The sequence below is a fragment of the Lichenostomus cassidix genome, chromosome 4A (genome assembly GCF_008360975.1).
Source record: "Lichenostomus cassidix isolate B80296 chromosome 4A, HeHo_3.0, whole genome shotgun sequence".
NCBI lineage: Eukaryota > Metazoa > Chordata > Aves > Passeriformes > Meliphagidae > Lichenostomus > Lichenostomus cassidix.
Genome location: NC_139485.1, coordinates 6,932,104 through 6,955,986, shown reverse-complemented (window position 1 = coordinate 6,955,986; position 23,883 = coordinate 6,932,104). Strand labels below are relative to the sequence as shown.

At 42.7% G+C, this 23,883-nt stretch overlaps 1 protein-coding gene and 1 long non-coding RNA gene across 5 annotated transcripts in view; both read right to left on the bottom strand.

Annotated features, from left to right (window-relative positions):
• The window catches only part of MAMLD1 (mastermind like domain containing 1), a 245,677-nt gene that overhangs the window by 93,251 nt on the left and 128,543 nt on the right, over window positions 1–23,883 (bottom strand). The gene's annotated exons all lie outside the window — the stretch shown is intronic.
• LOC146437391 (uncharacterized) lies at window positions 11,051–15,653 on the bottom strand. Of its 2 annotated transcripts, none has more exons than XR_014852333.1 (3): window positions 15,268–15,653; window positions 13,183–13,285; window positions 11,051–12,435 (listed from the first exon to the last, which is right to left on the bottom strand). It is a non-coding gene; the product is annotated as an uncharacterized LOC146437391 (long non-coding RNA). The 2 variants fall into 2 exon arrangements; XR_014852332.1 differs by lacking the exon at window positions 11,051–12,435 and adding an exon at window positions 12,459–13,058.

Genomic DNA, 23,883 nt, shown 5'->3' with positions numbered 1-23,883 from the left:
TACAACCCCCTACCAGCTGCAGTCTAGATTTACACCATGGGGAAGAACACAGTAGAACCAGATTGGAGATTAATCAAAGCAAATTCTGGCCCGCTGTTACATGTGTCTCAAAGATTTAAAAAGTAAAAATAAAAAATGAGGAGGCTTTGCTTTGGTAATAAACATTACAACAAAAAGGCACAACTTTCCCAAATATGCTGTGAAGAGAAGACAGATGCCTTCTAAGGCTTCTTGGTGTTTCTGGCCATTGTTGTGGATTCGCGGCTGCCAAAACAGGGGCTGCTGGGGCTGTCCGAGTGTCTGACCCCCCCACTGGGGCTGCCCCAGCAGGGTCCAGCATTCCTGGCTCCAGCACAGTCAGTAAACATCCAGTGCATTCTGGGGTGTCTGAGGCAGGCTACAGAGCCTAGCTCACCTGCCTCCTGCTCACTGGGAACATTAATGAGCCAGAGGTTTTGGGGTGAGTTAACCACACTGCCCAGCAGAGAGCAAAAAAAAAACCCTGGAATCTTTTTTACACAGAAATCCCTTCTAGTCACTTGCTTGTTACTCTAAATTGTATATCTTGTCAAATAGTTTTTAAAAAGGTCATATACAATGATGAATTATAACTTATCCTGAAATGTGAGATATTCCTCAGCTTTTAGGGGAATTCTTATTCTGTAGGGATTACAAACAGGTGAAAGTTTGTAGTTAGCAATCACTAGAGGAACACTGATAGTCTTCATTAAGAAAATCTACTTAAACTTTTGGGCTACCATCCTCAATTGGCGTAAACTAACATAGTTCCATTTATGTTAACGCAGCTCCACTTAGCTGCATCTTCTGGGGAGCCAGCCTGTGCTTTCTTGGGAAGGGAAAAAAAAGGAAAAAACCCAAAGAATTAGTAGGGTGAATATTTTCTATTTTTGAAAAATATATACATTGGTGGCATAAGTAAATAATTGTATTTAGATGTAAAAAATGAGAGGATATCAGGACTAGTGAAATCCATCTATATCTAGCAGAAGGAAATGCTCCCATCCTTACTGGCCTATATGAGATATTTGAAAGACATCTCAAATGGTTCTAAGTATCTTTCTCAGCAAAGACATGGCTGAATTGGCCAATGTGTGTAATCAGGGCAGGGTTATACAGTAAGGCCCCGATTCAGCAAAGTGCTGGAGCACACCTTCAGCTTTTAGTGCATGAGTGGCTTCATTGAAGTCCTTAGTAATTACATGTTTTGCTGAATCAGGACCTGAATTTATTTGGGGCAGGAGGACCTTAATATCTTCCAAGGAATTATACTTATTAAAGGGGACAGTCCATAAATTAGTGTTTAAGTTAAAATCAATTTCTAGATAATACATATCCCTAAAAGACAGATTGTTAGTTTGTATGAGCTTTGTAACAAAACTTTAATTAAACCCTTTTTAAATAAAACCTGTCGTACATTATACTGCTAATTGACTTGACCTGGTACAAAGAGGACTCTGCCAGCTAGAGGAGACTAAAGGAGATTATTCTGTCTGGTGCTGCAGTGATTGTGTGTTAATAAAATTTATTTCTGCAGTCTTGCCCAACTCCCTATTGTGTATTCAAGAAATGTGTGGGCTTGAAGCCAGTCATCACAAGTCAAAAAGTAATAAACCCTTAAAAGCTGACTTTTTCTACCTCATTCTGCTGCTTTGCTGTAGCAAAAACTACATGGTACAGTCTGCTTGCATGCACATCTCAGAGTTCTCTTTTTTAATTATTTTAATTTATTTTTTCAATTATGTTAAACCCTGCACCTTATTAATGTGAGCACAGTAACAAGCAAAGGACAATTAAAGGATCCAAAAAGCTCAGTGAAGAAATAGTCTGGGTGTGGCAATCATATTTTATTGCCACTACACTGATTACATACAATATAACACATCCAGCAATTAGGGAAACATGTTAATCCTCCTGGCCCAGACCTATTTCACACAGAATTCATTTCAATGGGCCAAATTCTTCCTTTACCCTCATGTAAGTAAATCCAAAATAGCTTCTTGCCAATCAGTAGAATCATTTGGATTGACATTCATGTAAATGACAGCAAAATACGACCCGCTGACTTCACAGAGTTATTCCTGATAGATGCTGGGTGCAATCACAAAAAAGTAATCACAAGAACTTCTGCAAGAAATACATGGAATAAACAGGAGGACTTGGAAGTTTTAATACGTGCTCAAAATGATGAATTAATTGGCACAAGAAACTTGTTGGGATAATTCACATGACTAGAATATTAATATATCTAGTGGAGCTCATTCAGGGAGAAGAAGGACAAAATGCTGTCCACAGATACATGCACGCACAGTGTGAAACATGGGAAGAGATAACCAGTTGAAAACCCCTAGCTAATAATAACAGAGGGAGTGAACACAGGTGCTGTCACGATGGGGGGGGTGTGGGGTGTACAGAGTAAAGCCTCAAAGAACAGATGGACAGAGCTCCTTCTTTTGGAGGGCAGCAAGATGAATCATACACACATCCAGGCCACCGGGCTTGATGGCCATGGAGGCACATGGCAGGAGGCTGATGGAGATGCCTGCTGGGACACAGGGATCACAGGGCAAACTCCATGATGCCAATGACTTGCAGGCAAGGCTGGAGAAGCAACTGAGGGAAGGCTCTTTACTCTTCATTTTAAGAGTCAGGAGAAACAGCTTAAAAGTAAGCAAATAAAATGCAATTTGGTGACAGTTATCATGGAATGAGAAAATTCACTGCTTCTGGAAGGGAAAATGAACAGCAAATAGAAGCACTAAACTTGAAAAAATCTAGTTTAAATAAACTCAGAGAATTTTAAGTATTATCTCAAGGGGAATGCACTCAGAGTAGCTGATAGTTCCTTAAAATAGTTCTATTAACAGCATGTATGCAAATTATCCCAAAGCAGCAAAACCATTTGAAGTGTTGTAAGAAACCACCTTAACTAAATCATGGACTTCTCTCTGACCTCAAACACCAGGAGGGCATAGAAAGTTGAACCTAGGTCAGATTACTGAAGACCAGGCTGAAAGGAAAGAGAGTGTAGGGCCCAAATCACAAAGGTTAAGTGAGAACAGGGGACACACTGGTGCAGAAAGGACAGCAAGAAAACACGATGCAAACACACTTCATAAGGAGAGGAAGATGAGGAAAACATGTTGTCCTGCTATTGAACAAGGCAGGGAAAGTTATTGACAGGTGATGCTGAAGAGGCTGAGGGCTTGAAGGTTTTTTTTTCTGCAATCTTTACCAAAAAGGTCAAATGAGGCTAGGCAGGAAACAGCAATAGTGACAAAGAGGTAGAATCACAAGTGAGATCAGGGAAAGAACAGATTAAATAGTGCTTAGATAAATCAGATCTTTCAAATTGGCTGGGTCAGATACCATTCATCTTAAAGTATCCTACTGGACTATCTGAAGCAATCTCAGGGCCATGAGTGGTTTTCTTGAGGATCTTAGGGGATATGGGTGAATATCCAGAAGACACAAAAATAGCAGACAGTGTGTTTCCTTACAGGGAGGGAAAAGATTGTAATGGGGAATTAAAGAGCAGTGAGTGAAGGTCAGTTTTTGGAAAAAACACGGAAACAATCACATTATTTGTAACCGCTCAGGAAATAACAAGGAGATGAGTAACAGCTAGCATGGCTTTGTCAAAAACACAGATTTGTTAAACCAATTTAATTTCCTTCAGTGGGAATAGAGGAGAAGCAACAGATAAATCTCAACTTTATTAAAGCTTTCCAGGATCAGCTTCCTCCTGGTCATAAGTGAGCTAGGAAAAATACAGTCTCCCTCCACCTACAAAATTCTCTCTCAAACTGGAAGTATGTTAAGTACATTTCTGTAGGCATCTGCCCTGCATTTGCTTCTGTGAAATACTTCTACTGCAGTCTTGTGTGTTAGATCAGAATGACTTAGTTTCTGCAGACAGCAAAAGTGAGAAGAGCTGCACAGTCTCAGGATGTTTGCTTAGATTACAATGCGATTTTTCACAGTCGGAACAGTGCAGGCAGTTTGGGGCAACTCCTTTCAGCTTCAAAGAAGATACCAAACAGAAAAGATCCAGCAGAGAGCACTGAGAGCAGCCAGAGGCCCAGCAAACACAAGCTGCAAGAAGAACTGGAAGGAATGCTCTCATATAGTCTGCAGAAAAGGCTAAGGAAGACTACATATGTAATATACACATATGCACTTAAAAAAGGAAAGGAATAAGCAGTCTTCCTTATCCAGTGTGGATAGGATAAGAAGTACTGGGTTAAACAGGAGCACAGGAAATTTAGGTTAAACATTAGGAAACACTTGGTAATAATATGGCTAGTTAAGCACTGGAAAAGATCGCCTGGGGAGGTCGCAGAGCCTCCCTCCTTGCAAGGTTTCAAGAGTATGCAAGATGTACACTTGTCAGAAATTATGCTTTTAAAGTTGTGGAGGACTTGGAAGTGGGTTTTTAGAGGTCATCCCTTTACGAGGGCTACTGTTCCCCCACTTTGAAAGGATAATTCACTCTAGGGAAATGGCAGCCATGGATGCTGGAATGGCACATCACAGCAACCCCAGCCCTCTCTCGGCGTCAGAGGCTCAGCAGGTGCGTCAGCCAGTGCTTCAGCTCCAGCAGAGAGGTGATCCCTCCTGCAGGCACCTCTGTACCTGAACTGACTTTTCAGCACTTCACTGAACCAGGAGCTCAGCTGGCAGCCTTCCCCCTGCCAAGGTGCAAGCACAACTGCCCAAGTTTTTACCATCCACTGTTCACACCTGCAGCAGCACTCAGCCTGGAAGTGCTGCTGAAGGACACAGAGGGTCTTTACTCAATGCACAGTTCTGCTCCACGTTTCCAGAGAAAACTGAACTGCTGAAAACATAGCCTGCACTCCATGCTCTAGCTAAGAATTAATTTCAGAGGGAAACAAAGTACTGAACGTTGTCCTTAAACCCCAGAAATGCTGAAGCCCAAGTTACAGTCTCACCTAGCAGAACTGCACCTCCTGCCCTGCTCAGGAGCATCTGCACAGCAACCTGTGGGTGAGGCACAGCCAGAGTGAAGATGTTAGATCATTGGCCTCTAGCCAAGAATCTATCCCTACAACAAATGCATTTAAATCCAGGCCTAGCCATGTGTAGAATGCTCTGAATGACACACAGCCATCTTTCCATTAAAATGGTAACCGGAATATCGATCTAAGTTCACAGTCACAAAAATATTCATGTTCCTATCACCCACAGCAGTTCCAGACAAATGTCACTCTATGTCTGCCCACTGAAATCACGGTGCTGTAAGAAAGTCACAGCTCCCAGAAAATGAGGAAGTTAGTTCCTCTGAACTTACATAGCATGGGATGACATCACTAAAATGATAACTGAATTGGGGGAATCAGAAGGTAGAGTTTGTCTGCTGGTTGAAAACGCCAAGTGTACAAGAATTCTTGCATTCCCCTCCTGTATAAACACTGATCTCTATCTTAGGGTGTCAGTAGTAAAGGAGGTGTCATCTGTTACACAACATATTTCACTCAGTTAACAACACTTAGTTACATGCTAATAAAGTATGAATTAAGAATACATAAAACTAATTATTTAACCACAATTTCTTCCCCCATTCTGCTTAGCCTGGACTAGATTTGAGGCATAAAGAGGATTCATTGTATATTTCACCGTTTTAGTAGGTTTTTCTGGCATATTGGGCCAAGTTTCTCAAACTTGTAGGAGGAAGGACAAAAGCCACAACACATGTGCATACACTCACACACACACAGACACACAAACAGAGCAGGGAATGAGGAGATGATGTAGCCACTGGCAGGATGTGTCTGCTCTTGATTTCACAGTGCCACCCAGCCCTTTCCTGGGTTACAGAGTGAGTTTTTCTCCATGTTATTTTGTATCTCAATACCACCGCTAATTGTGGTGATTGATTGACTGAGCTGGTGCTGCAGGATTCAAAACAACAACCATGGTGGCAGCAGCTCAGGGAAATGCGGAGAACACTGGGTTAATCCAAGGAGAGAAGAAACAACACTGGTGATCTGCCAGCTCTGAGCATCCTACTATAAATTAGGAATAGCTATATTCATTGTTCTAAAATGAAAGATGCAAGCAGAGCCTGGCAGAAGCATTTTAAACACTGTGCTGGGCTTTAGCCTGTGGGCACCCAGAGAAAAAAACCCCTTTTTCTTTCAGATTAAGCTCTTCCTCACACACCTCATCCCACCAGCCTCAGCACATGGGCTCACAAAAGCCATTCCCTCCCTGTCTTTGGGGTGCAGGGGCTTTCTACCTGCCTGCTCCTGATATGACCATTTAGTAATTTTCACCTACACAGAAATGGAACAGGTGCTCTTCACACAGCATCTCCTCCCCTCTGGCAGCAGTGTCCCTTTCTCCAGGGTCTCCCCCCTCTTTGCTGAGGGTCAATGAAACCCTCTCAGACTTTATTCCTGCACATCCTACCAGGGTAAGAGAGGTGAAGATTCTTTTCCAGAAGCAATGTTTGTCCTCGGGAAAAAAACCCCAGAGAATTAGAAGACAATCCTTCAGCTTTTTAGTTTTGTTACTTTTCCCCACCATTCCTTTACCTCCTCTGATCTCCTGTCCCTGCTTGCTCTGCGGCTGCTGCCTCTTAATTAAACGTTTTGACACTGACCCTATTTTCACTTTATCTAACTCCCCTCTCACTCCCTTCAGCAGAGTCCCACCGACGTGGTCCCCCATTCTGTTTCCTCTCCCACTCAGCTCATAGTAGCAGCTACTTGTCTGTTTTCCTGATAGTAATTCAGCCTTCCCCTGGCTGCATTATGAAGATAAGCTGCTCCTACTGACAAAGGAATCGCTAATGGACGTGCCTGCTTTCCCATCTCAGGGACAGCGGCTGCTGCTGTCAGGAACTTTTTCTCTAGTGCAAGTAGTTTTCCAGCATGCCCTGTAAAATAGACCACATTTATGATTGCTGGCATACTCACAGGGTTACCAGGCAGCTTTTTTTCAGGACAGACTTTACAACTTGCATATAGATGGACTCAGACATTGCTCCTGTTAGAGACAATGGGAGATTTACTATTGCATGTATTTGCACCATGATTTGGTGGCTTTGTATGAACAAAATAGAAACAGAAAATAATTATTTGTTTGCCAACCCACTGAATGTAGGGAAGAAGCACAAAGTTTTATTCATCTGCAAGCTCAGCAGATGTCAGTGTATGAATGGCCTGATTTCAGTCTCGTTTTTGGACTAATGAAGATTTAATATAGCTAACAGAACCATGAGGTAATTCTGGGTTTGAACAAAAAGTGATTCCATATCATCCCATAACTTGTCACAATTCAACATTAACTAACCCTATGAATTTTGTTGGTGGTGTTTTCTTAGAACAGCTTCTGAGGGAGTGATAGTTCAGTCATTATTTGAATGTCTGCTATAGTGGAGTCTATCACCACTGAAAGCCCAGAATAATGGCCTGTGTTATTCTTTTGCATCTTTTTCTATACAGCTTTTGAGGGAGCTGTAATTGAAGAGAAATGAAAGGGCAGCCAACCAAGAGACAATACTGCAAGGATCAGTACTGGAATGTGAGACAACAGACTTTAAAAGCTGAAACTTTAAAACTCCTTCTACGTGTGTACTTTTGAAATGGGTTATATCAATGGCAAAAAAAGAAACCCTGGCTATTTCTCCCCGATTAAGAAATAATTAAACTTATTTTTAAAAAAATTTGTTTATAATCTGGGGGCCTCCTATGAGGGCATGAAAAAAAGGATTAATGCCTTCACTGTGTATCTACTTTTTACTGCTGTTCTCTTTGGAAAATGTGATTAACTAAAAAGGTGAAAAAGAGACGCATAGAATAGAGATATGAGAATACCAAGGCAGGGTGTTAAGAAGCAGGGACCCTACAGCAATTTACAAAAGCTTGCAAAATATGAACTGCTACTTAGCATCAAGTCCTGTGTCACCTAGGTCTCCAGTGACATCAGTGTTATATCCCTGTTGAAAGCATTCCTGGTGCTTACAGAGAGCTGAAACGCCACAGACAGCATTTTCCATACTTAAGTTTCAAACTCCAGTACTTAGAGGATTGCAAGAGGATCACCACTGTGCACTGACTGATGCACCAAGCTTAAATTTTCCTCCTGTTTCTACAAATATGAGAAGTAGAAGCTCTCTAAGGACCTGGTGTAAAGCTACTGAAGCGATTTTAAAGCCACTAAAGTCAGTGAGAATCTTTACATCTGTCTTTTGCACTCTTGGATTCTCCAAATACTTATGTGTGTACTTAATGTTCACATGAACAATCCCACCGGAGAAACTGTTTGTCTTATGCTCAGAAAATGGCCAAGTTTAAGATGGCTTTAGCTAAATGTGGCCAGGCTAAGCCCAGACAAAAGTCTTTCCCTATCCAAGACAATTCAGCAATACTCTAAATTTCTGAAATTATCTGTGCATGTGAAGATATCTGGGATATGTTTGTGATCAAGACTTACAATGATACTGTAAAGGACTGAGTTTGTTCAAAATAAGCTGCATCCCAAACATAGGAGTCACTGGATCATAAACATAAGGATACTGAAGCTATTTCAGGCTGCAATAAGCAATGTTTCCTCCAGTGTACACCCCAAAAAGATTAAGTTTATGTTGCTTTTAATGATGGAGAGTTTAACAAAGCATAATTTGGAACCAGTTTTCAGTACTCCTGCCAAACTCTGAGTAAAACATCATTTACCTCCTAAGTGAACATTTTTTCTGGCAGTTTTGTATGAATTAAACATTTTGGTCATTTAAAGGAAAAATGTTAAAAATCTGGAGTGTTCTTAAAATAGCAGATCAGTATACTTGAAATATCTTTTCTGATTTTAGGGAACTCCCCCATGCATGTAACGTGCTATGAAAACCACAGCTATTTTGCACTAATTTCAGAGCAAGCTTGTGAAAATAGTATAATGAGGCAAAGCACTCAGCAATGCCAGAGCATGGGGACCACAATGCTGTTATAGATGATATCAGGATGATGGCAAAATAATGTCACTGCAGTCACTGGAGACTACATTACTATGTCAAGATGATGGCAAAATGATTTTGACGCAAGTCTATTGAAACTCTGCTAAAATATCCAGATGATTGCAACATATCAGGCAAATGCCCCAGAGGCAGTGACTGATAAATTTGTGTTAAAGTATTTCAAATACACCACTCTAACCTATGTTACATGGGCAAGATTGTGGTCTGCTAATGCTTTAGCCTGACCTCACCAACACTGGCCAAGGATTTCAAAAGGAAGCTTTGCTTTTTGGTGCAAAGTTCTGATGATCCCAGGCATTTCAGGATACAGAGTTGATTTGGTCTTCTGTGCATGCACAGCTATAGTTTTGTCAGCTGCAGCAATCTCAAACAAGTCCACTTCATCTGAGGTGAGTAGTTCTAGGAGCTCATGCTGTGGAGAGGCAAATTGTGCCCTCGTACTCCAGATGTGGAAATATCAGGTGGTAACTGAGAACCACAGCCAAAGCAAGGAGTAAGCTTTTCCATCGTGGAGAATGGTAAACATGTCACAGGTAAAAGAGAGCTAAGGTAGCTTTAGCATCTTCTCCCCATATGAAGTAACAAGTTAATCAGCAAGGGATGCTGTCGTAGATGAGCTCATCATTTACCCAAGGGGGCTCAGTTTTTTGCAGCAGAGAGAGACTGTTCCTGAGAATCACAGCTGAGCTCATGGACATTGACAGAAGTTAGCTGAGGAGAGCCTGATGGAAGCAGAGCAAATTACACTGGAGTTTAGCTGAACGGATTACACTGAAGAACTGTATCAATAACAAGTAATAATGTCTTTTCCTTTTATGCAAGAAAACTTGCAGAACCTCAGCCAGCACTGCTCCCTGCTCTGCCAGGGCTGACAGTCCCTTGGTTTTAAGAGCAGCATGCTCAGCAGGAATGGTACGTACTGACTGCAGGACTGAGCCCTCGGAAGATTGTTACAGCAATTAGTGCAGAAGCAGCAACATTCCTGCTATCAGAACTAACAAGAAGCTGCAAGAGCTATTTCAACAGAAATAGTCAAGGCTGCTCTAATTATATGTTCTTTGCATAGGCTGGCGAGTACGATGATTTTAGAAACTGGGTTATTCAAGCTTCTGAGGTTACAAATGCTGCTGGGCCAGCTCCACCCACTAAGTAAAAGGTTGCACGCTGCAGTTAGCTCTGGCTCCTTCAGTGCAGCCACAACCATGGGCAGCTTAGAAGGGAAAATAAGGCTTTCAAAGGACAGCCAGCGTATTTAGGAGGTGGCCTTGCTGGACTTTTGGTTCTACCATAGGTAAATTTCAACAGTGGTGAAAAGTGTTTTCTGCCATTTTCTAGTGAAAGAAGCCTTTACTGCTTGTTTTCTAATCTTGCTGCTCTGACCCACTTGTTCCTCACCTCCATCTGACAGTGTTGGGCTGGCCATCACGTTCAGCTGTGCCCTGGATCTTGGGCTCATCACGTCTATTGTGAACAGATGGAGCTTGGGGTTCCTGCAAATCCCATCTGCTCCTGCAGCAGCCAATATTAGTAGTCCTTTAGGAAGAAGCCTAGGTCCCTCCAGAAATCCTAGTCATCTTTGTTGCTCTGCATTGTCACTTACTGGGGCAGATGGACCAGTGAAAGATGGCAGGAGGTGTCAGCTGCACCTCTGTCAGTAGCACCCCCAGAACTGGGCACACCTCGTCTTTCCAAAGGAATATGAACAAGGTCCTTCAAGCCTTGCTCTGTCAATGTGGACTTGTGGCCACCTCTGCCAGAAAGCTGCCTCACCACAGTGCAAATTCTGTACCTTGTGGGTTAAGTGTGCAAAGGAGGCTGATGAAAATACAGAGTTTTGCACAACACAGTTCACAGCCTTAGTGGACCCCTGTATAATTTTTGGCTCAGATTTAAAGAACTAATCCTAATTTATAGAATTTTTATTGTTCCAGGGCTAAATTACATGAAGACCTACATTCAGGCACACCTCTCCATGCAGCTACACTCACAAGAGAAATCACATTCAGGAATTCTGTCACTCCTGAAACTCCAAGAACAGGGAACACAAGTACCCTGTGGGAGACAAGACTCAGCTGGAACACAGCTTGCTTCAGATCAGCACTTCTGCTCAGAAAAGACATGAGAGATGAAGGGAGAGAACAGGAGCAGAGAGAGCAGGAGTCCCTTTCCATGCAGCTCTGCAGCTGAGAGGTTTGCCCACACTTATACCACAGGCCAAAGCTCGGCTGGAAGATACAGGAGCAAATTCTCATTTCAGATTGCTGCTTCAGCTGTGTTGCTAGCCCCTGTCAAGGGAGATCCAGCAGCCCACAGCTATGCCTCCTGATTTCCTGGGAAGGAGCCTGGCTGCCTGGGCACCAGGGAACTGATTTGCATGCCTGGGGATCTTGGACCCACTGGAACTCTCCTAAACCATTCAGTCTAGATGCAGTCCCCATACAGGTGAATAACAAATCCCAAGTTAAAATTCCAGATCCTGTATAAGTGGCACAGAGGAAGAGATTTTGCTTTATGTGACCAGAATAAAACCCTGCCTCACTACAGGGATAAAGCCAAGTGGAAGTGATTTCTGTGCCTTTCCAATCTCATTAGGGATTTTAACTGGGAACAAAGGGGTATTTGGGACGCTTTGCTCCAGTGATCTTCCATTTCATGTAACCTCCATTCCAGTAGTGGAGAATGGAGTGATCTTGTGATCATTTTTTAAGTCATCCCGAGTCTGTCAGCATAGATTGATCAGCATACAGGAGGCTATAGTTGCATCTTTGATATCTTCCCCATTCTCTAGTGCTGAGCACAGTTGTGGAGAGCATAGAAGCTGGTAGAAATAAAGATTGCCTTGTTTCCTATCAAGACAAAATTCTGCTTCCAGTAGCACTAGCAGAATACAAAATAATGCCATTAAATTCAGTGTTGATAGCTATTAAATTATTAGGCCCTCAAACATGCCAGTCAGTGGTTGAAATACAGGCATCTCTCCTGGAGTCACCGTGACACCCAGCAGCAGCAGACAACTGGAATGTGAAAACTGTTCTTTTAGCATGAAACTAGCTGTTGTAGCTCAATTATTTCCTTTATTTTTCTACTGTCACTAATATAAATCAATACTTTTCCATCTGCTGCCATTTCTAGACTTGAACCACATATTGCCTTCCTAACCATTATGCAACCTCTTGACAGAAACCCATTATAAACCTTTCAATTTATTCTGCAGCACAGCTCTGCTAGTGATATTTACATCTATAACATACACATCTCATACTCTTTTCTGTCTTGAAGCCTCTTTTATTGCACCACACTTGCATACTGTACTCACTTCAGCCTCTAGCCAAGGCAAACACAGACAAAAGTACACTTCTTAAATATATTTCCGTTTTAACTGCAGACTTCAGTATTTCCAGTGAGAGGATCATAAAGAGCTGTCAACAGAACAGGGAGTAGATTTCAATTTTTAGTGCCTTCATGGTACAGGAGACTTGTTAAAGATCACAGCACTGATGTGGTGGATGTTGAGCTGTTCCACTCAGCATATAAAGCTTCCCCTTAGATGTGCAAGACACAGGCACCCAGCCCAGCTGCTGATCCCCAAATTGTGCACATCAGACAACCCTCTCTTTTCCTACAAACACATCCATACATTATTTTCACAGCGTAGAAGCAGCAGCCTGACAGGACCTCTGTCTGTGGTGGCAGGACACGACAGGTTTCACTGCTGATCTAACAGGACCATACTTGTTCAAAGTCACACCTGCCTTCCTGCCAGTCCTACTCACAGTTTCTGCAGGTCTTGAAGTAAGGCAGGTGGTAACTACAGAAGCAAGACTCTGCCCAAAGTAGAGCATGAAGTAATTTTTCAATTTTTTCCAGGCTAACTGCAATCTTGTCTTGAAATTATACTCTGCATAGCCCAGTCTTCAATAGTAACACACATGTATGAGAACACTCCTTGCTGCACCAGTCACTGGCTAGTTGGGTCTAACATCAGATCAATCAATCCACAGTAATTTTGGAAGTGTTTTTAAGAAGGTCACCTGGGAAGGAGCTTAAAATGGTGAAAAACAAGTAAGTGGGATCCCCATATTGCCTTTGTGAAACCCCCAAATGGGCTGTACATTTGCAGTAGGCACAGCTCCAAGAGAACAGGGATTGCTGGCCACAGCCAATACCTTGCAGGAAGATGGGAGCTGCCATCCTCAGTCACACTCGCTGTCCCTGGAGTCTGGTATCATGGACCAGGGGAAGTAATGGTTGATTATGGAAAAGCCTGCCCTAGAGGGAAATACTTCCTTAAGTCTCATCAGTCAGTACTTACATATGCTGTGAATCATAAGCATTTAAATCTCTTAAGATTTTTATCCTAGTTAACATCAGTGTAGATAAGCTCATGACCTGTTTCTGAACATTTAATTGTCCTTTCTTGAATGCTAGTAAAGTCTCAATATTTTATTTCTCACACAGGTAGAAAAACAATACTTTGTGAGTATGAAGTCTGAATAACTTTACTCACTGGTGATGTCTTGTGCAACCAAGACCCATCATTGCAGGCCAATAGAGGAGAGACTCCCAGGCTTCTGACTAGGAACAACATGCCAGAAAACTAGGAAAAAAAAAAAACTGTATCTGGAAAGAAAATTATCTTTCCATATCTTGCATGGCTTTTGGCTTTGTTATTATGAAAGATGTCTTGAGAATTCCCCGATGCACCTTTTGTCTTAGATTCATTGTTTTACATATCACTATCCTGTCAGACCTAATTTACCCATTTCCTAAAGTGTTCTAAAAATCAGTTTTCCTCAGATATTTCAACATGTTCTTAATGAGAAGAAGCTTCATTTTCAAACAAAGTACAGCCCCACTCACTGAATTCACTGCTGCTCAGTGGTTCAGCCACAGCTACACCCTTAGCTGACTTGTCAGTGTTAGCCAAGACCCAGCCAAGAACAGCCTCCCCTCCTCTGTGCTCTGCAGCATTGTTCCAGTTGTGATCACTGAAGGGTTTAAGAACTTGCTCTGGCACATTTGACCAGTTTATAAGAGAGAAGCTGGACTCACCACTTATTAGCGTTACTTAGGGTTTTTTTTTAGCCTCTTTGATCTCCTTCTATGTTTTAGTCACAACATTTTCTTAGGCCAAAGAAATAAATATGCCTTTATGTAACAGTATTCTCATTGACTTGGGATTTTTCTCTCTCATGTTCATAGCATAGTTCAGTTCACACAAAAATGTAACCTTGTACACAAAGCCCTGGCTATGGCACAGCTGCTGTGCTGATGAGCTAGTCTGCTCTTCATATGCACTTTATACCTTGGCACCATGGCTTGGCACTTGGTCATATTTCAGTGCTGTGTCCAGAAAGGAAATAGGACTGTACATAAAAAGATACCAGAGCTACCCAAAGCATATTAGGTGTGAGGTATCTGGTTGCAAGCAGGAATATGACTACGAAATGAAATAATTTTGGTGTACATATGACTGGGCTGATAATCACACAGAACTACTGAGATCATCCTGTGTCTACCAAAAGGATGAAATCCGGGTTCTTCTGAAGTAAAACTTCAGAAGTTTCCAAACACTGGAGTAAAATCAGCCGCAGCTGACTGCTCACGCACTTAATAGGTAGTGTGTCTTCTCTCCTGAAAAATCTGCCTCTAGAGTATTTATAAAACATTACATGGTGACAGAAGTTATCTTGAGCCAAAGATGGAGCAACTACTTCCCCCAAGTCTGCTGGATTTATGAGGGAAGCTTGCAGAAAAATGGTGTCAGATTAGCAACATTTTGAAATACTCTTCTCTGCCACAGGGTTTGCTGAGGAATCAGTTGAAGGGCAAGTGGTGACAATGCTTGTAGCATGGGGAGCTCAGCAGCCCCCTAAGTACACGGTGTATTGGGCAGAGAGAAATAGAATTTCAAGAGTTAGATGCTAAATAAAAACCTTACAGTGATTGCAAAGAGCAGTCAGATAAACTTGCACGGAAATCCCAAAGCAGAAGGACACGCTTCAGAATCAGTGGGATATGCCGGGGTGTGCCGCCCATACATAAGCACCACAGAAGTATACACAAGGAAAGCAATCAGTCACATATAGATCAATATAAAAAATTTTAATCTTTCTGACTGCCAAAATACAGTGGGCAGAGCAGCAAACATGTAAGTTGAGGTTTTCAGTCACAGTCTGGTTTCTTTTTGCCTTCACTCTAGGAAACAGAGGCTCAAGCAGCTGGTATAACCCAACAGAAAACAGGTTTACCTAGCTCTGCTTTGGATAGAGCTGACACGTTTGGCTCTGCCTCCTTCCTTAAGTTCTCCTCGTCCTATTTCCCCAGCCAAATGCGCCCCAGTCGCTCCTACCGACGGTGACCCCGCAGAGACTCCCAGCTTGGCTGGAGCCGCGATGAACTTTCTGCTTCTCCTCACTGGGTGTGCCCTGTCCTGCTGGGGATAAAACGGCGCATTCAGCTGCTGCTCACCACAAGGCATAAATAAAGCCAGGAAGGAACTGGAGCCTGGCGGGAGAGCCGTCGGTAGCGGTGACGTCCGCCGTGCTTCGCCCCGCTCGGGGCGGTGCTGGTGCATCAGCCCAGGGTGGCCCCAGCCCGGCGGCGCTCCGCTGTGCCCGGGGGACACGGCGGTGGCCCCTCGCCACCCCTGCCCGGGGGACACGGCGGTGGCCCCTCGCCACCCCTGCCCGGGGGACACGGCGGTGGCCGCTCCGGCCGGCCGCAGTAACTGCTGCTGGAGCCCCGTGGGAGGAGAGCCCCCAGCTCCCCAACCTGCCGTGCAACCAGCTAGCCCAGACCTGTGTAACCACAGCAGGAGATTTTTTTTTTTTTTTTAACAGGAAAAAAACCTAGGAGAGAGCTTCCCAGAGCCAGGACAGCAAGCCAGCACCATACTCCTGAATTAGCACCACTGGAGCAGAGCAATTCCCAGTATCAGCTGTGAAAGGGCAGGAGCGAGTGAGCGAAGCAGGCAGAGAGGAACATTTAACACAGAGCCTGTCTAAATAAGTAGTTGTGCTGCTGCCAGGAGCCCCAGCTGCCAGCAGCACCTTTCACCTGAGCCGCCGCCTCCCGAGGCAGCTGGAGGAGGATGTGTGTAGGCAGCTGCTGATGACATCCAGGGAGCCGAGCACCGTGAGCCGAGCCTCCCACCAAGTGCTCAGTGGCCGAGAGGCACCCAAGGGTGGGGCTGAGGGGAAAGATGCTGCTGACAGGGATAACAGGGATCTGCGGGGGCTTTCATCAGTGGTCCCCACATGTGCACTGCTTCACCTCTGAGCACCGCAGGTGTCACCTGAGGGAAGGGACAGTGAACACCGAGCTCAGCTTACAGGCTACAGGTGCTTTTGATAGCTCAAGGCTGCCCGTGCTCAGCCCAGCTGTGCCCTGTGTGGGCACAGCCAGAGGTTCCTCAAATTGCTGGGCACAGCCCAGCAATGAGGGCACGGAGCAGACACAGCTACGAAACCACCCTGCATGGTGAGGCAAGTCTGTCTCATTTCTTCGAAGCTGGACAGATTTCAGAATGACTCAATAAAAGTTACAATTCACGGTATTGGAAAAGATGCTTTAAGGAAGGCACTTTGAGATAATCCAACCTGAGACTATACTGGCCTTCCCTGGAAAAAAAAATGAAATCACTATGGAGGAAAATGAATAGACTAAAAACATCACAAAAGTGTTTTGCCAGTCAAATTGAGGAATTGATCACTAATACCTAGATTCAGGACCTGATTTCCTACTTGATAATTTATAGATTTCATTATGTCCCTTAAACAAGTGCCTAACTCTGATTCAGTATTCTTGTTTGCATTCCAAAAAAACCCCCACAAAACAAGATATTATGTGAAAACGTATGTTTATATGTACTTCCAGGCCTTAAAAAAATTTGGCACACAGTTGTCTATGACATAGTTCAAAGCAGCGTTTCATATAATCGCTGTATTTCAAAGGCACATGAAACTGAAAACTTGATAAGAAAATGAGAAGTGGAATGTTTAACTTCAAAGAGAAATAAAACCTCACTTCCTACTTCTGCCCCACCGTTCCACGTCGCAATTAAGTGAGAAGTTTCCTGCACAATACTGTGATTTATCACTAGTCAGAATGTAGAAGCGAGCTTGCACTTTATTAGACTACCCAGCTTGTGGAATTGTGATGACCAACTGTGAATATATTTTACTAGTAAGTTAAATCCACTCAAGAAAAAGACATGAATGAAACTTTAGGATGAAAGTAAGGACTGGACGTTAAGAAACAGGTTAAAACAGCCCAAGCCTTACATCAAACTTCAATTTTTTGGTTAATTCTTAAAATGCTAAGCCAAAGAGAGAATGTAAAACTCCAAACCTAGAGCAAAGGCATTAGCAGGGAAAACCACATCAGTAATCAACAATATAGAAACTACTCTATGGGGTTAAATTAGTACTTTCAGGAGTCAACATCCCATACACTCCTCTGTGTCAAGTTACCAAAAAAGAAGCCTCAACCAACCAAACAAAATCACCAAAACCCCCCTTATATCAGAAAGATCACCTTTTCTGCCCTTGCTACCTGAGCCCCAGCAAGGCCTAGAGGGAAGCAGGACAGTGCTCAGAGCACCCTGAGAGCTCAGCCAAGGCAGACGGGGCTCACCAGGGTCTGTTGGCCACCCAGAGGGAATTCCATGCAGGAGTGAGTGGGAGCAGGAACCCAGCTGGGATCTGGATTCCCCAACTCCTTCAGTGCACACCGCCTTTCATCCAGGGCTTGTGGCAACTCCGCAATTAAGAGCTTAATGCACGTAAGATATACTTTGCAAGCAAAACATTATTCATTAACAAATCTGATTAAACTGCTAATGCAGTGAGCACTAGCACAAGTTCAGAAAGACAAATAGTCTCAGTGGTGCAGTGTTTGTGAGGAACATTACCCGTAAATGGATTTTAACTATTTAAATTGGCTTCTGTTCAGGAACTATGAAAAGACACAATGCAGCACAGAGCACTTCATTTAGCTTACTGGCCTTAATGCAAGGAGGAAAAAACCCTACAGATTAAGGTTTCTGACTTCAGAACAGTAATATGTGTAATTCTGCAAAGATACCCATGTCATAATCCTGGACTTAAAAAAAAAAAAAAAAAAGGAAAAAAATTTCCCCCAGCAGCACTTCACTGATTATTAAAGATTTGTTGGTAAATGGTGTTTCTTACTGTGTACAGAACCTTTCAAACCCATTCCATATAGACTAAATCATGATCAAATCCTGAATTCCACAAATGTACACTGTGCTTTGCTGCTGTACTGGTAAAACTGTTCAGCTTTCATCCCTTTATAAGCCTTGTGATATTTCAGATCATGGAGGAAAGTTGTTACAGGAGAATTTTAGCTTTTATCTTTTTACTAAAAGTATATTTTTACCATTTTGGCAGGACTAAAAAAAAGTTCCCACTGGCCATGACAGACATCTGATGGCTTCCCCTCCTTTCACATGCCTTCTTTTCCCAGTTTTTTCAGAAGCTTGATATCAAATCCTGTAAGCAAGTAACTCAGGCTGATACATGCAAATAAACAGTAATACCAACTCCTGCTTGATTATGGCCCTGCTAAATACAGGTCCGTTCTTAGCCCTTTAAGAAGAACCTAGTTCATTGCAGGCAGACACCAAGCCCTTATCTCCAGCTGCTGTGAGCAGCCGAGGCAGGGTGTGGGAGCCTGAGGTGTGGGATGTCTCGGAAGGATTCCTGGCAGTGTGTTTTACTGCCTTCCTTTGATCCCTCTCTGAGAGGTGGTAGGTGCACAGCTCTGACCTACTGAACTGAGCTATGCTAATACAGCCATTGCAGTAATTATTTCATTGTACAACTGAGAGCTCCGATTGCTTCTGTACAATGCCAGCCCACCAAAATGCATATTCCTGTATAACTTGAAAAATGAATCATTTAAAAAACTCTAGGTGGGGTTTTTTTGCTCTTCCCATTGATCTTTTATTTCATTCTCTGAAACTCAAGATGAGCCTCAGCCCAAAAGATCTGAGATCAATAGGAGTTTTGACTAAATCAGAGCTATAAGATTTGGGCCATGGTTTCTAGAACTGTTCCTGCAGCCTGAGAAATACTGTAGTCAAATCTCCCAGTGATAACAAGCTGTGTACACACACTGTTTACAGTGGCCTGATATAAACTTTACATTATAAACTCAGCACCTTTTCCTCTTATAGAAGCCTATTTCATATGTTCAAATCTTGTTTGATAGCAGTCACAAAACCAAGCAGTTTGGAATTTCTGAAACATCTAGGGAGATAGAAATCAAATGGTGCTCAAGCTAGTTAATTAAAACATTTCAGAATCTTTCACCTGCGGAGTCAAGCTGTTTTGTTAAGCAAAGAATTGAGAGACTAACAGAGCAGGTGCTGCTGCAAGCACAGATTGCCAGAGAAAATCACTTTATAGAAGCCCATCAGAAGTAGTCTGACTACAGGATCTAATAGAGAGGGCAGCGTATGCTCATTGCTTCTCATTACCTGATTGTGAAATCTTTAGTTTAGGAGAGCTCTCATTGAAGTCAATAGGGATTTTCCCAGAGTCAGACTGCAGGATTGGGACCACACTGTGCCATTATGGTAGCTATCACAAAGACCAGGCTGCCTATATTAGAGTTTTCAATGGCAGCATCTGATCTGAAGCCAAATGAATTTAATAGAACACTTTCCATTGATTTCACTGCAGACCAGACGAGGGGAAGAGTCACCTAATGGCTGAAATAGTAGAATGAAGCATCCTTGAAGCTGCTTAACAGGTTGTGGGGGGAAAAAAATACTAAAAAAAAAAAATATTTTTTTTCTCTCCCTCAAGAAGGAAAAAAAAAACCCCACAACAAACCAGTTATTAAGGACTATGAAATGATAGCATGGAAAGGAAAAACACCTAACCTGCAATCAGCTGGAATGATGTGCATCCTGCCTGGTATTTCAGGGCATCATTTATTGATTTTTAATGGAAAAGAATGTTAAAAGGTCAGAAGCAAACATCTGCACACCACTGCATATCTGAGTAGTACCAATGAAGTCAATGATGCTTGATCCATTTGTGCAGAAGGACTAAGGCCAATGCTTACAATCCCAATTGTCCAAGACCTGTCCTGCTGGGAGGTCTCTTGAGCCCTGGCTCTGGAGGACCCCCTTGAAATCATTGCCAATGTATATGAGCAGGAATATTTGCCTCAGTCAGCAATTTTCAGGGCACAAACCTTAATCTGTGTGATCCTTGGGGCAGAAGGGATAATTTATCTGTATTTATACAGATGCCCCACTCCTACCTAGGATTATAGGTAACAGGATAAACAAAGCACACCACTTCTTTCCAGATAAACTAAGAGGAGGGAAACTAGAGAATATTTTAAAGGACTTTCCTGAAAACATTTACTTCAGGAAGAAACCTTTCCAAGCTCTTGTATTCCCAGTGGGCTCTTAAAATGCAATCCCACCTTCCTACTCACCCCAATAAAAGTTCCAACCAAGATAAAGCAATTTTGCTGGGTTCATTTTTCCCAATGAACTAACGCTCTTCTGGAAGTTCATCTCTACTAGGACAGATGTGCTTCCTCTTTTCCCTTCACAGGAGCTAAAAATGGGAGAGATACTCAGAAAGGACAAGTGGCAGAAAGATGGATGTGCAGCAATGAAGTTTCCCAACTTACCTCTGTGTCCCCTCCTGTGAGTGAGCCAAAACCAGTAAAGTGTGCTCCTAGTCCCAGCTGTACTGCTGGATATACACGTGTGAATGAAAGCAGATAAAACTACAGTTTACAAGAGCTACCTTGTAACTTAGAGGGTTTTTTTATCTTTCCAGGATATTTTTAAAGAAAATTCTATTGTAATACATATTCTGTGTTTGCAAATGCACTATTGTTTGATGTGGCAACTTCCCAGGGTTCCTAGTGTGCATTACTGCCAGTTACCATCTCTCTCAAATGAGCACACCAGTCAAGATGAGACTGTACAGATGAACTTCTTTATTTTTCAGAGGCAATCTGTCCTTCTGGTGCCCCCTCCCCCCTCTTGGATGCTCTTTCAGAGATGAAAAGAGCCTTTCTCAGCAGTTGCTTCCTTTCCATCTCTGTTCTTTTCTAATAGGCAATGGCTCAGTTGTAGAAGACTTGAGGAAGGGTACTGAACTGGAGTCAAACTTCAGATTCCCCATTCATCTATTTCTCCACTTGCCAACTACTGTAACACTGAATCATCTTCCAGGTTAAGTTCATTACTCTCTGTTCATTATATGGAAGTATTTTTATGAAAAGTGATGGCTCTTATTATGGTAACAACATCACTTTAAGACAACTCTTAGTGCAAGATTTTCTTCCGTCTCCTGAAGGGGGAATGAGTAAATTTAACTGCCCTTCTAGGTGGATTTCCCTTAGGAAGCAAACCTAGACTTTCTGCACCAAAATCTCTAAGCACCACTATCTCATCTGAGAGGGACAAAACTATTAGATGGATGAGAAGCAATAGCAGATTGAAGCCTCTGTGCAGATATAATTGGGACAAAGAGCCATATGAGTCAGGATTACACATGCGTGCATAATTATATGTTACCCAGCAATTATGTGGAGAAAGCACTGCCCATCTAGATCTGCAACAGCTACTGTGCATGCACACAAAGCATCTCCACGCTGCCTTATTGAGGAACAGGAATGGAACTTAAAAAAAAAATCACCAAAGAGGACAAAAAAAAGCATATGTTAAGGTATGATTGACAGCCGCCATAATGGACTGTCATGTCAAAAGAACTGCCTTGCTAATTCTCTTACATAATGAGCTAGATGCTAGGCTCTCCTTGCAAGTTTGATTGTGCACCCTTCCATCAATCTTACCGACATCTTGGCATCTAAAATACAGCAAAACCACTTAACAAGGGCTCTTTAAACAGGCAAGAGGAGGGATGTCTCTGTGTATTAAATGTGATGTGGAGGTTGCTATGGTAAATTTGAGCATGTGAACATTGCAGTGCAAAATTCCATACTGGTGGCTAGAGCTGAGGCTAGCTATGCCTCCAGGTTCTTTAAGTATACTTGGATTGCATTATTCAATGAGTGGAAAAAATATGGTTCTGGTGCCACTTTCATGGTAAGGAAAGAAAAAGTGCCTTTGTCTAATCCTTTCTTTTTTTTTTTTTTGGTATGTGTGTGTAGATCCCCAGGGTTTTGATGAGGAGTATCTGAAATGTGTTGTAGTATGCTCTCTCTGCAGCTTTCAAATATGGGGCTCCATCCCCCAGACTCCCTCAGTAACTAGGACTGGAAATATATATGCATTTCTCTCTCTTTTTTTTCCACTTCGTCTGGTTGTCACAGTTACATAATGCTGCCAGTTGTAATCGCAGCTCAGTGGTGTTGTTAGGCAACTCCGTTAGCTTTAGTTATTGAATTGAAAATTGCCTTATAGGTGTCGACTATCTGCCCTACAGTTCTGGTGATTATAGCTTTAACTATTGGCACTTCCCTCATTACCAGTTCTCCGAGTTCCCATTTTGCTTGCCAGATTTATAATCCACAGAGCCCCTTCAGCTGTGAACTGCTCCCACCCAAGCAATTGGAGATTAATTGCCAGCTCTACTCCAGGGCCCTGTAGCAGAGGGGGACTGAGCTGCTCATCAAAGTGAACTTTAGTGTATAAATATTTACTGGGATTTGTTGTTCTCTGGGTTATTTCATATTTCCCTTTTAGAAAAAAAATCAATGGAAAACCTACTGATTTCCCAGCTCCATAGTGACATTTCTTAGAATATTTTTGTTGTTCCTACTAATTTGTTATTGCACAAGTACCAAAATGAGTAACACAGTACAACCTCACTGATACCTCCACCATAGCCCATAGCACAAATGAGCTGCCACCACCATTATGCCTGTTTTATCCAGTGACTTTGGATCTATTTATTCAGGGATATTACTGTTTCTGCTAGTTCCATTTCTCTATTTCTTCCTATTTCTCCTTGCTCACATTTTTAAGTTTTAAACATCTGTTTAGCCTATGCTCCCAATGTCAGCCTTTCCTTTTGGTCAAGAAACATTCCCCTCCACAAAGCATCATTTTTTGCATGCACGATTCCATTGTTCTCCCTTTGCAAAAATCAAACTCTCTGGCAGACAAGTCCTGGGCTGACTGAGCACAAATGCTGATCTGACTATTCAGCATGATCCTCACAACTGGAGTTATTTTCAACTCCCTCAAACTTCCCTCTTTCCAGCACTTGGTTGGTTTCAGCTTTCAGGGGTTTTGTACAATTGCTACCAATATTAGAGCCTTCTCTGTGCTTTTATTAAACACATTTAACAAGACTCTTAACTTTCTTCAACCCAAAAACATTCTCCTAAGGCACCTCCCACGGCTCCAGAAATCAACCCCATTTTATATACAGCACTTCTGACAACAACAGCACCAATTCTGTCTCACCCAGCCAACCTCTACAATTTTCAGTCAAATACCAGCCACAGAGAAACAAATTTCATACCTGAAGCATCATTTCTCAAGCAACTATCAGTACAACACTTCTTTTGCTGGGATTTCTTACTCACCTCACGCTCCCATTGTGGTTCCAGGCTCTTCCAGTGCTCTGTATTGCTTCCAGCCCCCCAGTGCTCCCTCTTATTCAGCCTTTCCTCTCACCATTGCAGACCTGTAGCCTCTTTCCCAGCAGCACCCAGGAAGCCTCAAAAGCTCTGCCTCCCTGCAGGGACCTTCCCTCATTTGCCACAGCTGTTGCTAAATTACTGCCTTAAATGTTTAATTATTAGAATTGCACCAAGGTATTTAAAAGCTTGCAGCTGTACCTTGTAAGTTCATGAGGGTAGAGGTGACTTTCTGAAAGCATGAGCAGATATGGGGA